Source organism: Leptonychotes weddellii, chromosome 5 (genome assembly GCF_054177405.1).
Source record: "Leptonychotes weddellii isolate Sample4059 chromosome 5, ASM5417740v2, whole genome shotgun sequence".
Taxonomy (NCBI): Eukaryota; Metazoa; Chordata; class Mammalia; order Carnivora; family Phocidae; genus Leptonychotes; species Leptonychotes weddellii.
In genome coordinates, this window is record NC_138373.1 from 152000676 (window position 1) to 152016054 (window position 15379).

Below are 15379 nucleotides of genomic sequence, written 5' to 3' on the forward strand. Positions count from 1 at the left end.
TAAGGAAGTTGGCAGTGACAAAAACCTTAGGTCAGTGAAAAATCTTTAAATCCCAGAAATCCTTTAGCCTAACCAACTCAGGAGAAAGGGAAATCCCCAAGATCTAAAGAACCAGTCCTTGCTCTTGCCTGACTGGCCAAACTGGGGTTAGAAGTCATCCTGGCTCAGAGCTTTTCTTCTTTTGTTTTTTGTTAAGGGTAATGTTATGGATTAAGAGTAATATTATGGCTGAGTGTACTAAGAAAGCATTTTCTCTGGGATCTTAGCTTTGTGCGTGATCCCAGGGTGGTATTAAATAAGTTCTCCGAAGAAGTCCTAATTTTTTTCTCCGGATTCTTGGATGTAATAAGAGAAAATGAGAGTTTTCCTTCAGAGAGGCAGCCTGTTGATGGATCATCTCTAGGATTCAAAGTTTTCTTATGTGAACAAAATCGTTCAGGGGGGACATTGTTAAAATTGAAACCAAGCATAAAGAAGCAAAAGTGTTTCAGAGAACCTCCTGCATTTTAGTTCAACTCTGGCAGCAAGAAAACAAAACCACATAATCTAAGGCTCACGCCCAACTCTCTGAAGCCCTGTGTCTGCTAGTTCCTGTGTGGTTTGCCTACAGACTGCAGGGCTGACTGGGGGTAATTTGGAGGAGGGAGTAAGAAGTAAGGCAGGAGGAGGCACTATTAATGGATCTGTGAACTCGTACCCTGTTTTAGCGAGGTCCTTGGAAGACAGCACAAGGTGGATCTACACTCTGAAATGCAGTAATTTTGGTGTTTGACTTCGTCTTCCTTCTTGGAAGAGAAGATACTATTAACTCGGTGTCAAAGCCAAGACGTAGACTCGACCTCTTCTCTTCAAAAAGGTATGTCATTAGACAACATCAGGCCATATACTCTAGAGATCTTGAACAGTTTTATACTTTGCAGAATGTTCTCTATGAGTCAAATCTAATGAAAATGAATCCCATGGGTTCTCTAAATATTGCTTTTCATATTTTGGTCCATCCGCGAAGGTCTGTAAATCTTTTGCTTTAACAATGCTTGTGGTGATGGGATTCGACTTCCAGCAAAGGAACTTGTTCCTTATCCAGCCCAGCACACAAAATTCCCCACTAATTGGCTTCTGGGCCATCCCAGGGAGAGACATTAGACCCATTACAGAGGTGAAATCCCACCTCTCCATAGTCAGCATTGAAACCCAGTTGAGGATGGGGATGAAGGTTTGGGCAACAATGAATGAACATTGGCACTGTGGGGCCAGGATTGTTCTCTTACTTACATTTCTACTTCTCTTAGTATTTATGGTGCCTTTACAAAGAACACCACTTCGGATTTCTTTACAAAAAGAGAACCTTTTGTTGAAATGGGTTTTGAGAGAGTATTGTCTATCTTTGTCTCTTTATTAATAATTAGTGCCATGTCCCTAAGATGGTGTCCAGTTCAGGCATTGAGTCTGAAGACAACTCCTTTGTGCTCTTTTCCCCAACTACTCCTGAATATGAGGGTTGAGTATACCCACCAAGGATTTCACTAACTTTAAAAATACTGTATTTATACACCTGGAATGAGGCCTTGTTAATAAGGTATATGTAACTTAATCTGCACATTACTCAAAATACTCATCCCCAGATAAATTGAGGGAAATGTTTAGATCTAAAATTCCAATGGAAAAGATTGCATGTGCTCATGTTATGTCATCTGAGGGTGGGAAACCTCAGGCTGAAGCATCTTTTGTTCTGTACAACTGCATTTATCATAGACTGATAAGTTCCTTAGTGGGGTCCCCCTTTTTTTCTTTATTATTTTTGGTTTCAGAAAGAACATTTAGTATAAGTAGACTCTGCTTGAACAACCCAGTATTGTTTATAAAACAATATTCATAATATAATTTTAAGGCAAACCTCTTTATAAGGGGATCCACTATTAAATAAAGAGCACTATGTAAATACAGAACCATCTAAGTGCATTTAAATTTCAAGTTTTAAAAATTATGATCTGTACTCTTTTTGAGAACTTTGTTTTTCTGTAAAGAGAGAAGGCCTGTGTCATTGAATAAAACTACCTTTTTGGATTGGACTTGGAGTGTCTCCTGTAGAGTAAACTGTAAGCTTATTTTCCCTAAATTGTAATAGGTTTTATTTATTTTTTAATGACTTTACTGAAGCAGAGGGGAGGAACGCTATCGATTTGCTCAATATCGATTTGAGTAATATCGCTATTGCTAATACGATATCCTTTGAATATCTTCCACATCTTTTGTCCTGATGAAAATCCCTCTTATTCTTTTATTTCAATTGTTCTTTGTCTACTTCGCAGGGATATTATGAGAATAAATGATCTCACACAGATAGGATGTGCCTTAGGAAAAAGGCACTATGAAAATGCAAAATTGTATCATTATTAATTATTTCTTTGAATATTGATCATTTTCTTTCCACTTCTATACAAAATATATCTCACTTACTGCCTGAAGCCATCTCTTTTAGAACCATTGCCTTCTGGAAAAGTGGGAAATGATCCCCAATTCCCACAAGTTTATTGATTCTCAGAGAATAAGGCCTGCTAGTCTTGGCGCCTTGTAGCACTCACGCCTAAACTTGAGCCGGACTTGCCTCTTTTCCTGGGCCAAGAAAAATCCACAATTGTTCAAAAATGTATCATTCAGTGTGATTCCATCAGGAATTCTTAAATAAGTAACAGTTGCTGCTGGATTAGTCCTAGGGCCAGATTCTTTATTTTCATGCTCTCCTAAAACAAATTCAAAATGTGGTCAAGAATCTTTGTGACCTAAGTTATTTGAATCAAAAGATGCAGTTGATTGGTACCATTTTGTCCATCTCAAATACTTGCTAAAGCATATCTTGATCCACAAAGGAAGAACACAGCCTCATGTGTCCCTTTTCTTTTCTTTCTTTCTTTCTTTCTTTCCTTCCTTCCTTCTTCCTTCTTTTCTTTCTTCCCTTTCTTCCCTTTCTTTCCTTTCTTTCTCTCTTTCTTTCTTCCTTTGTCTTTCCTTTCTTTCTTTCTTTCTCTCTCTTTCTTTCTTGGCTGAGACCTTAAAATTCTCAGGAACAAAATAAATTTAACAAATAAGCATTTATAAACATTTATTGGGCATTTGTTATGTATCAGGCCCTGTATTAAGCACCAAACACTCTTCAACATTACTATTAGGTTTCAATAAGTTTGAGCCAGTAAAAATTCAGTAAGTGATTTTTAAAAATTTCTTTTTAAATATGCATTCACAAACATTATAGAGAACTAAAAGAAACTATGAATGAATATGATATGAATAAAAATCTATCTATCTATCTATTACTAAGTACATGAATAAAAATCTCGTATGTTCTCCAAAGAAGATGTAAGACATTCATGAAGAAAATGAAGAAAATGTCCAAACGAAAAAAAAGCTGAAATATTAGTACAATGAATACCTCTATACTCACCTGGTAGGCTCACCAACCGCTATCTTTCTGCCATATTTGTTCCATCTTTGTGTATTTCTTCATGAACTATTTGTAACTTACAGAAAAAGTGATACTTCACTCCTAAATAATTGGATACAATCTAAGAATAGGGGCATTCTCCTGTAGAACCACAACACCATCATTATACCTAAGAAGACAGACAGTAATTCCTTAATATGATCTAACATTTAGACCATATCTAAACGTCACCACCTGACCCCCAAAGTCGTCTATGCCTTTAAAAAAAAAAGTAGGATCTAATTTTTATAAAGAAAAGCACATTTTTACATTTGGGCTTTATGTTAGATCATTAGATTTTTTAAAGGGTTAGGCCAGTTAACTTGTAGGATGTCCCACGTTCTAGATTTATTGTTGCCTCACGGTGTCATTTAACTTGTTCCTTTACCCCCTATATTTCCTGTAAACTCCCAAGTTCAGCCTAAGCATTGATTAGATTTCAATTGAACGTTTTTTGTAAGGTGCTCCATATTGCATCTCATCAGGAGGTACAAAATGCCAGGTTGTCCCTCTATTTGTGACCCTCAGTTTGATCATGGCTCGAGGTAGTGATCTCACTCCAGGGAGCTCTCGTTGTAAAGGTACTTTTTCCGCTTTTGCAATTAACAAGTTCTCTGAGTGGGTGACGCTTTGACCCTGTGGTAGTATCTTACTTCCCAACCAATGTCACCTAATGGCTTTAGGTGATAATCCTTGCCAAAATTGACTGTTCCGTTGGGGATCATATACATTTTTTATACACTTTGAAGGAGGATTAGACATACAAATTCATCATTTTTAGCAGCAATAGCAGATATTATTGAGTGTATAAATTCAGGCAATAACTCCAACAATAATAAGGAACATTTATCGAGTGCTTGCTGTGGGTTTGAGGCCAATCCTCCAGCTCCTACTGGGCCAGATGGGACAAGTTAGTCTTTCTGTGCCTTAGTTTCTTAAGCTACAATATGAGGGTAATAATGGTACCTATCTTACCATATTGTTTTAGAGACTCAATAGAGTTGACCCTTGAACAACACAGGTTTGTTTGTGCGAATCCGCTTACACTCGGATTTTTTTTTCTATAAATACAGTGCAGTACTATAAATATATTTTCCTTATGATTTTCTTTTTTTTTTAAGGTTCTATTTGAGAGAGAGAGAGAGAATGTGGGGGAGGGGCAGAAGGAGAAGCAGGCTCCACGCTGAGCAGGGAGCCCAATGTGGGGCTCAATCCCAGGACCCTGGGATCATGACCTGAGCTGAAGGCAGACACTTAACCAACTGAGCCATCCAAGTGCCCCTTTCCTTATGATTTTCTTAGTAACATTTTCTTCTCTCTAGCTTACTTCATTGTAAGAAGACAGTGTATAATACATAGAACATGCAAAATTTGTGTTGATCGAGTGTTCATGTTATTGGTAAGGCTTCTGGTCAACAGTTGTCTACTAGTAGTTAAGTTTGGGGAGAGTCAAAAGTCATACACAGATTTTTGACTGAACGGAAGGTAGGGGCGGAGGACAGTGCCCCGACCTGCACCTTATTCAAGGGGCAACTGTAATTTATACATGTAAAGTCCCTAAAATGGTGTCTGTTAGTATTATTTACCCAGCACTGGTCTATTCCTTTATAGGCATGAACTCCTTTGCTTTTCATGAGGGCCTAATGAAGTAAGGGCTATGTTATCCTTCTTTTGCAAGTGAGGAAGCACAGGGACAGAGAGGTTAAGAAACCTACACAAGGTCACTTAACTCTTGGGTGGTAGAGTCCGGATTTGAACCCAGGCAGTCTGACTCCAGAGCATTCTCTCTGAAGACTGGCACTTAAAATGAGAAATGACACAAATGGAACTGAATAGGAAGCAGGACCCTCGTGCCACCACCAGCCAGGTTTTAAGTTACTCTAAGTTATTGAAAATCTGGGACCGGTGCTCCCAAAATAGATTTTAGGTTTTGTTCATCGGAATGATAGCATTACATTAAGCACAGATGAGTGCACTTACTGCCTTTATGTAGCTTAAGGCTCTGTATGAGAAACTTTAAACAAAAGAGATCACTAGGAACTGAAAAATAAAGAACTATGAAAGAATAGGGAGGAAGCAGACACAAAGGAATATTACAAGAGGGGAATTACGAGTCCTCAGAGCCGTGGGGCAGGAGATGATATTTTGATATAGTCAAGAGGGAAAAAAAATCCCTCTCATTTTTCACATTTCTATACTGTATTAAGATTTTACCACTAAAACGCAGGAGTATAGCCATTGTCATATTTATAAAAGGCCCCACTGGATTTCTTTATGGGACGATGGATAAGTCTCCTAAGTAGGTAACTTCCTTAATTGGTTATCTCATACCCTAGATATTCCAGAAGTCAGTCTCTGCTTCAGGAACATATAACTGTATACAGAAAAGGCCTTACAAACCAGTATCCATCCCTACCCCTTCATTAGCATTACAAAAGGTTTCCAGCGTTGTCTTATTCACTCCCTCAAATGCTGTTACAGAAAGCTCTCAAGTGTAATTTTCTAAACAGAACTAAAAATAAATGAGAAAAAAAAATCCAACATTAATAATGTTTTTAGGCACTTCGAACACAGTCATTGCTAAATTCGTTCTGCTTTTTTATGTTTTTTAATGAAAAGCAGCCTAATTGATCAATTGGTCATGAATAATACTTTTTCATTTGTTTTTCTCTACACTGCTCAGCCTTCTACAACCACGGGCATAATGTGGCAGCCTACAAAATGGCTTATGATTTGTGTCTTTGTCTAGTGCTTTATGGGAAAACGCTGGAAACAAAGTGCTGAGAACTCTGTAGGAACTCAGTAAATAATAAGGAGATAGTTCTCTTGTTAAATATGACTTTAAAAAAATCTCTTTCAAATAACCAGGAAATATCACTAGGGAAGTACACAAGTAGGAAAACAAACACCCTGGTTGCTTTGTAATTTGAAATTTCTATTCGTCATTTTATAGGCCATAGATTTTTAATCCTTTATAGAGCAAAATGGGAGGTCAGATTAGCTTCCCTCCCCCAAATAGATTTATGTTCTAAAAACACAGATTATTGAATCAGTAAAACCAGCAGGAAATCTCAACCATACAGTCAATACACAGAAACCGTTGTATTTTAATACACCAACCTTTTAAGTTGATCATAAATTTGTTGATATCCATAGCACTAGATTCTTACTGGCAGTGGTGAGGTAGGGGTTGGAGGAGAATGTCAGCCACCCATTTAGGAAGCTGATAGAAGCTATAGAAATTCCCCGGGGGGGGATAAAAAAACAAAAGGGTGCCTAGCTAGCGCTCATTCACACGCCAAAATTTCCAGCAGTCCATGAATCCCCTGGAGTCTATTCATATACCCTCGACAGGAAAAATTTCCCTTATCTGAAGTTATTTCACCCTGAGTCTTATAAAGGCTTTCAAAAGAGGTTTTTTTTTTTTTTTTTAAGATTTTATTTATTCATTTGAAACAGAGAGATACAGAGAGAGAGAGCATGAGCAGGGGAGAGGCAGAGGGTGAGGGAGAAGCAGGCTCCCCGCCGAGCCAGGAGCCAGGAGCCAGACGTGGGGGTCAATCCCAGGACCCTGGGATCATGACCTGAGCTGAAGGCAGATGGTTAACAATCTGAGCCACCTAGGCACCCCTCAAAAGAGTTTTCACACATTATCTCATTTGATCTTTGAGGTAGACACACCACATATTTTACTCTCATGTTGCAGTGTGGGAAAAGCAAAGCTCGAGAATGTACGTGACTTTCTCAAGGTCATTTTGCTAAAGTCCGCCAAGACTTAAGACAAAGGCTGTGAAGTTGATACTCTGGGCTCCTTCTGCTACATTAGTCTGGGCACTGCGTTCTGAAGACGCAGGAACCCTTGATGAGCTCCTGGAAATCTGAATTTTGGCTCTCCTGGAAACTCCCTGCATAACTCTAAACAAGACATTGTAACCTCTCTGGGCCTCAGTTTCCTTCTCTGTCAAGTGAGATGTTAGACCATAGGTGCTCTGAAGCCAGTTCTGTTGCAAATTACTTAATCCCACTGGGTCTGAGAACAGAAGGAAATGACTTTTTCTGTGATAGAGGACAAGACCCTTCACCCTTCCCTGAAGGTCATAAAAGCTGGTGTCCAGTTCGTGATGGGTTCCTTTGCAATGTCCAAATCCTGTTAGAAGCTATAAACATAATAGTGCTTTTGTGGGCTGCTTGTGTGTCGGTCTGCTGGTTGCGTCATTTTCCTGCGGGGCTGACTGCCTCACCGTGATTTTGCTCTCTGTGCTCTGCATCAGACAGACATACCACGATTATTTATTATCCCTCTTGGGTAGTTCAGAGTATAATATGGAAATAAATAAAGATGATGGACTTATTTGGAGCTGATAAACCTTATCCTTCTATAAAGGTTATTCCTCTTGAAGGACCTAAACCTTCCATCTGATTTTTCATTATTAAGAGTTATTTCTTTTAATGTCCCTGCAATGTGCTTGGAAATTGGGAAACTCGTAAAAGGGCTGCAAGCGCTGAGCACAGAAATCCCCAAAAGAAGAGAGGACATGACCGAGCCCTTCACTTTGGGAGCTATCTGAAGAATCTTTGGGTCAGTATAATTAGGACGAATTTGTGTTAGCATTTGTTTCAGATTTATAAAAAGTGTCCATAGCATATGCTGCCAAGTACACAAAATCCATGATGTAGTTCCAGCTTAATTCTGAGTCTCTCCGGGAAGCGAAAACAGGCAGAAAAATTCTCCTGTTCTGTATGTCAGCTGCCAGACAGAACCCCAGAACCAAAGGTCTGCCCTGCATGGCAGGAGCCACCCTGTTCCTGGCCTTTGGACTAGTCTGAGCCAAAGACTATTGGCAGGGACAGGCTGGCTACCTCCATAATTGGGAAGGTTGCCACAGATCTTCATTTGTGATTAATAGCCAGAGATATGAAATTGGGGGCCCTGGTTTCTCAGCCCTTTTGCTTCGTGAATTTTCCAGATGAACTTCAGGCTGGCCAATGGAGCTATAGCAACTTCTTACAGAGAAGTGTATAATTTGCTCAGTCCTGTGTCAGGTCATTGACTGTGGGAAGAAATACTGTCCACTGATGAGAAATGCAGAGCATACACTTAACTCCTATGTTCTGTACTCTTTCCTCAGCCTCGTGGATGACTCAGTGGGCTCCATTCCCTCCTCTGTCCATGAGTGAAACAGTACTATTCTTTAACCTGCTACGCAGGACCCTTGGGAGGAAACATGCCTTGTTACCCTAAAAGCCCTTTTATATGTTTGATATAATAGAAATACGCAATGTCTCATTTATGAAATTCGTAACATGGTGCTTTCTTATTTAGCCAAACTCATTTTGTGGTTTTTCTGTCTCTTAGACCAAGATTGTTAAGTAGACTGATTCACTTTATCAACTAGATACTGTATGATGTTGTGACTTGACACTGGTTCCCTGTAAATATCCAAATAAACAAAGAAGGAGAAAGTGTGAAGTCAAAAAAATCCCCTAGCTGGAGAGCGATTCCCAAGACCTGGAACAAGGCAGATGGAGTGCTTAGATAGTAAACTTTTTTTTTTTTCCCAGCATGGATACAGTTTTTATTTTTAAATGCAAGATGTAGGGAAAAGCAAGATTTACTACACAGCCAACTGGGTCAGCTCAAATTATTTCATAAAGTGAAGGGTCAACTAGGTGCTATTATCATCAGGAGAGCACATTATAATGCTCTGTCATATAGATGCCATAAAAAATTACCCGTTTGGTTACTTTAATTCATTTTTGGGCTACCATCAGCAGACATCCCCTCAACCCCTAATTCACAGTACCCAGATGTACTCAGAACACTTAGGGTAATAAAAACAAAACCAAAATGGATCCTTTCCCCTAAGGAACGTACAAGCTATTAGGGAAACTGGACAGATGAAACCTGTAGTACACAGCTTGTGCCAAGGAGATTAACAGAGCAAGTGGAGCAAGGAGGGCTTCCTGGAGAGGGTGCCCCTGCAGGGGAGGGAGGTGGCTTAACAAAGAGACATAACTGCATCCACAAATTTGCATCCTGCACAGAAATGATAGGAGGAATAGGGTCTTCTTCACTGATGATCCGTTTATTTTGCAAATGACAAGAGTTGAGAAGACTCCCATGACTTTTTTTTCCTTGAGGAGCCAGAAATTAAACTTCTGCCACTGGAAACTGTTCCTCAAGCTCTTTTCCCAGATTATCTGCTCTTCTCTCACTTCCAGTTATGTCCCTTTCCTCTTCTTCAAGCTTAAATATCCTTGGTTCTTTTAGCTACTCTCCTAAGATGGGGTTTTGCATGCCGTCATCATTTTAAGTGCTCATTTCTGACAGACTCCATTTTAAGGTCCTGCCTGGACCGTGGTGCCCAGAATGGGACAGAGCTCTCCAGGAGCCATCTGACAAATGCAGAATACCACGGAGTTGTTGCCTCCCTTCCTCTATGCCTTATATTTCTATTAATATGACCCAAGATTGCATTAGCCTTTTTGGCATTCATATCACAAGGCTGACTCATACCAAAATTGTGGTCAACTAAAACCCATGAGTTCCCATGCCTTACCATTAAGCCAGATCTTCCTTATTCTGTACTTACACTATTGATTTAAAAACAAATAAGCAAAAAACCCTAGGCACAGAGGTTTAAATGTAGAGAAATTTATCCCTATCATACTAAGTCATATTGGTAACAACCTATCAGACTATTTCCAAGCAGGGCACCTGGGTGGCTCAGTTGGTTAAGCATCTACCTTCAACTCAGGTCATAATCCCAGGGTCCTGGGATCGAGCCCCACATCAGGCTCTCTGCTCAGGGGGAGCCTGCTTCTCCCTCTCCCTCTGCCTACTTGTTCTTCTCTCTCTCTGTCAAATAAATAAATAAAATCTTAAAAAAATATTTCCAAGCTAGTGAATTAGTTCTCCCTCCTAGCAGGTGAGTATTTATTTGCTGCTGAGGGCACAGCTAGTCTTACACTGGATCCCTCCGGAAGGTCTTCATAGGGTCAGGACTTTATTATCTCCTTCCTATCAATAAATTTTCTGCAACCCTGGACAAATCTACATCTTTAGACAAACAAGCGAGCCTCGATCTTTCTGGCTATAAAATAGGAACAAATGTGAATGGCCATTTCCTTCCCAAGGATATGCAACAATGAGTCAGATGTCTGCAAACTCTAAAAGTTACTCAGAGGCACTATTATGTGAGAGGAGGAAATTTTATTTCAGGCTCTCAGCAGCTTTTGGAAGATTTGATTATGCTCACCACTATGTTATTGTAAATAACATTCATTTTTGCAATTGTTTTAAACCTGTAGCTGAGTGATCTGATTTAGGGTTAGAGTAACATCATGTGATGTCAGTACAATTTCAGTGCACAATTTGTAATTTGAGTAAGCATGATCACGTGTATCTGTTTCATTGCAAGGCCTCATTTGAAGTGATTCTTCTCTCTCCTTCCCCTCCCCCAGCCGCATCCTCAGCCCTAGCCTCTTCCGTTAGTAAAATAAGGACTACAAAGACCTTGAAGTTTAGGTTTCTGTCAGATCTTTGGAAACCCCTAAAAGTCTTGCCAAAGTAGCTTAGCGGTTCATAAGTTTTCTTTCCCAGCCAAAGCAGAGAACTGACAGCTCACTTGTATAACTTTTATAACTTTAAGCTAATAGAAATGTCACATTTCAAAACCCATTCTTGTGAACAGTTTTGTTCTTATAGAAAGGTTCAGGGAGCATCCACATTTTCCTAATCTGTCATTCAGATGCAAATTTTAATGTTGCTCTCATGACCTTGTATCCTCAAGATTCAAAGATTCCCACCCCTCCCCCTCCCCAGTGATTTTGATCTAGGGCCTTGAGACTCAACTATTCAACTACCAGTCCAGCTGATACCACCCCAGAACCTGTCATAAATGAGGATCTCCGACCCTGCCTCAAACCTACTGAATTAGAATCCGAACTTTTAAAAGACTCCCCTGGTAATTCTTATGCACACTAAAATATGAGAAGAACTGAACCTAGGGTGCAAGGTTTTCACCCCACATTACTCAGCATCCATCTTGTGTCGTAATACAATTCTAAAATTCCACTTGGTGTTAAGAGTTTAGAGTTGTTAGTTAAAATTTTACCAGATTTAAATACTTTATATACACCCAGTTATTTCTCAAAGTATATATAACTAGCTTTAAAATACTCTTGACTTTCTGAGTTCTTGTAGAACAGGGGCCCTCAATGGGGAGAGATTGGACATCCCCTCCCCGCCAGGGACATTTGGCAATGCCTGGAGACATTTTTAGTCACAATTTGGGGAGGGGGGTGCCACTAGCATCTGGTGGGTGGAGGCCAGCGATGCTGCTAAGGATCCTACAATGCACAGGACGGCCCCCCCAGCAAAGACTTAACCAGCCCCAAATGTCAATAGTAATAACGTTGAGAAACCTTGTTACCGAGGTATTTAGTTGGTAGAGAAAGATTCAGATGTGCAGCTATACATTATAGAATGCCATAGGCAGGTGGAGCCTCGTGGCATGTCATGATATGACCAAAGAACAGATAGGCAGTGGCCTGGGTGATGACAGTAGGGATGTGGGAGGAAGGGAGTGGGGGATCCAGCCACAGGTGAGAGGAGACATCTAGGACAGACAAAGACTAGACCCTAGATATGAACTGGGCGGGGGGGGTGGGAGGGATGGGCTGGAGACACACAAAGCTTCAGTCGTAGAGTGGATACTAGATTATGATCCCAAAATCATGTTAGGCCTGGAAAACAAGAAAGGCTTTCAGGTGTCAGCCCGGGAGTATGAGGTGGATTTCAGGTAAATCCAGTAAAACAAGGACTTAAGAGCAAGACAAAATCCCGTTCGCTGGAACTGGGACACCTCTGAGCCAGGGCAGCAGCAGGGGGTGACCTGATGTAGAGTTAGCCAAGCGTTCAGCCACAGTGAACGTCTTAAATCCCTCCCAACCGAGAAAAGGCTTAGTGCTGAGTCTACAGTATGGCTGACTTACAGAAAGGGGTCAAGTGCTTCCAGCTATAGAGAAAGAAAAGTAGGCAAGAATCAAACCAGGTCCTGACCCTGGCTGGTGAAAAATCATGGGGTCAGAGCTAGAATAGAGCTTATGAGGTCGTTGGGTCATTTCCCTGCTGTACCAAACCTAAATCATTTCAGAAAGATTATCTACTTTTCAACTGTAAAATTTTCAGGGAAATACTGCTTAAAGATTGTGTTGATGCCTTATAATCCATCTAAGTCGAGCCTTCTTCCCCATTCCTAACCCCACATCCTCTTCCTGGGATGTAAGTTGGCTCTCTTTCATCCCACCAGGGAGGCTATGTGCTTTCTAACATTCAGTGATGTTGAACAACCCAAACTACCTCCAGAATGGCCGCACTCAGCCTTCCTCTTTCTGGGGTAGAGAATCTCAATTGCATTAGCACAACCCCAACCTCTTCATCCCTTTGATATTCTCTGGACCTTCTCCAGGTCCTGCCTGCTTGTGATAGTCACCACCAAAATGTATTTATTAAACATACACTGTGTGTTGACTGCCCTTTTGACAATGGAGGGCAGAGAAGAGAGAATCTATAAGAATACACATGGTTTTGTTGGTTTTTATTAGTCTCTCCTTTTTCTCTCGAAGGAGTTGTTGATCTTTGTTAAGTTCATAGTCGAGGTGGAGAGACAGTCCTTAGGCTAAGTGCCATTGTCACATTTCGGTGGTCCTGCAAATGCTTTCACTGTGACCCTCACCTAAGGACAATAGAGTACACTATCATATGAAACAGCTCTGATGTGAATTTAGCTGTAAATAAAAGTGGGATAAATACATTTGCTCAGTTCCAGAGAAGGCATTACTGCCATGTGGATTTTGTTTCAAATGAGCTGCCAAACAAAATTCTTTTCCACGGAAAGGGATTTATTCAACTGAATTCACTCACTTTGCTGCAACTGGATTAATTTCATTTCACATCATGTCTCTAAGTAGAAAAGTAAACTGATTTGCATCAGGCTAAATGGATATGTTGATGTATCCAAAGTCAGTAAGACTTATTCCAACTAGATTACAACAATCATGGTGTCCTAGCTGTTTTAGCTTCTATAAAGTAGTTACAAAAGTGCACCGATTCGGTATGTGAAAAGCAGTTTATAAAGTTACCATAGATGGAGATGTTGCAGAAGGAGAGAGAACGTAGATGTGTCAAACGAGATGAGCGTTCCTCCCTTCCTCCAGATTGAACCACTCTCTCACTCCTCAGTGTTATAAAAAAATATTCATTTTATTCTGTACCCGTGTTCTAAAAGTCACCATTTTATATTTTTGAATTGTGCTCCTGGCACTGCTCAAGATATATACCCAACCCCACTTATGGCTGAAAAGGTATTGACTGTGGGCTTGCTGAGTGCTCAGTACTGTGCTAAGTACCACCATTCCCGCCCCCCTCGCCCCCAAGCAGTGGACCACCACCCTATGCTCACTCCATCTTCTACTTTCTGCATCACTCTCATTTCCAAAAAAACCACAATCCTGTCGTCCCCCTGTGACTCTCAATCACTGTCTATCTCAGGACCCTTTCTTTCATTTCTCCCAAATTGCTGACTTTATCCTGGTGTGCACTTCTAACACAATAAGGCTGCTAGTGGAAATTTTTCTGATTTCTATAGCTAGTAGTTTCTATAAGTAGTAGTTACTTTCAAAGGAAATATCATGCAGAGATGAGCCTGTGGTGTCACAGGGCTGTTATATGGATCAAATGTAATAATGTGTATATAAAAAAGCCATTTATAAATTGTAACATGCTCTCCAAAGGTAAATTATGACTGTATTACATGATTTTAGGGTTTAAAAAGCAGCTGGGTGATATATAAAAATTCAGTAAGACTTAATAGCAACTTGGTAGTTGGAAAACGAAATGAGAGAATTTAGGGCTTTGACCCCTCCATCAATAAGCTAGAGGCCCTCAACATTTTTTTATAGTCAGAGCATACCCATTTCATTGACAACATACACTTGGTTCCAAAAACCATGTCTGTTCAACATTCTGGAACAAGGCCTTCCCTCTTGCTCAAGCTACCCCATCGCCCACATAGCCACCTTCCTAAATCCAAGCCAACCTTGAAGGGCTAGCCCCAAACCTACCCCCTCCCCAGACAGAATTAATCTTTCTTCCCAGCACTCGTGTCAGCTTTATGTTAGAATTATTTATGTGGGCATCGATCCCCTCGAATGGACAGTGAGGTGCTGAAGGGCAGGAGCCCTGCTAGCATCTGCCAGGCCCTCCCCTCCCCCACCAGTAACAGCTCAAGGTGGAGTGGCCCGGAAGATAGAAGAGAATTCCACACACCAAAAATGGCCTCCAAAAAGGTTTTATCCCCAGAGGCTGGCCTCAGGCACAGAAAGGTTTTTATCTGAGCAACTTTTGGACCCCTCTGACATGGAACAGGGTCAGTTACAAAGACTCATAAAAACTCTATGAGTGGTGGGTACATACAGGGTTTTTCTTCTTCTTCTCTATACTTTTCTGTACGTTTGAAAATCCTATTTAAAGGTTACTGAGTTCAGTCACTTTTATTGTCACTTGATTTTCAGCCCTGAAGTTTCCCTGTCAGTTAAATTATAAAAATCATCCTTCAGTTTCCCAGCTTAGTTGTGTTTTTTCTCCCGAACATGGTCCCCCTGAAATGGTTACTTCTTAGACTGCACTTCACACAACGCCAGATTGCATCGCACACTTATTGAAAGGACCTCCTTGTACAGAGTGGGGGGCTCTTGGAGGATGAAAAACACCACTTTTTAGCACATTAAAAAAAAAAAATCCTTGAGCTGTTTTGTTATTTTAATACTTTATCTTTGGCAGAGCAGAAAGTCTTTTTTAGGAATCCTCTCTAAAACGATTAGCCATATGACTGTTGC

The 15379-nt window shown here is 40.5% G+C and overlaps 1 protein-coding gene across 1 annotated transcript in view; it reads left to right on the forward strand.

The window, feature by feature from the left end:
• Positions 1-474: 474 nt before the first annotated feature.
• The window catches only part of GRAP2 (GRB2 related adaptor protein 2), a 63084-nt gene continuing 48179 nt past the window's right edge, over positions 475-15379 (forward strand). The window contains exon 1 of the mRNA XM_081822521.1: positions 475-856. The gene's annotated coding sequence lies outside the window, so the exon portion shown is untranslated. The remainder of the gene's footprint in view (positions 857-15379) is intronic.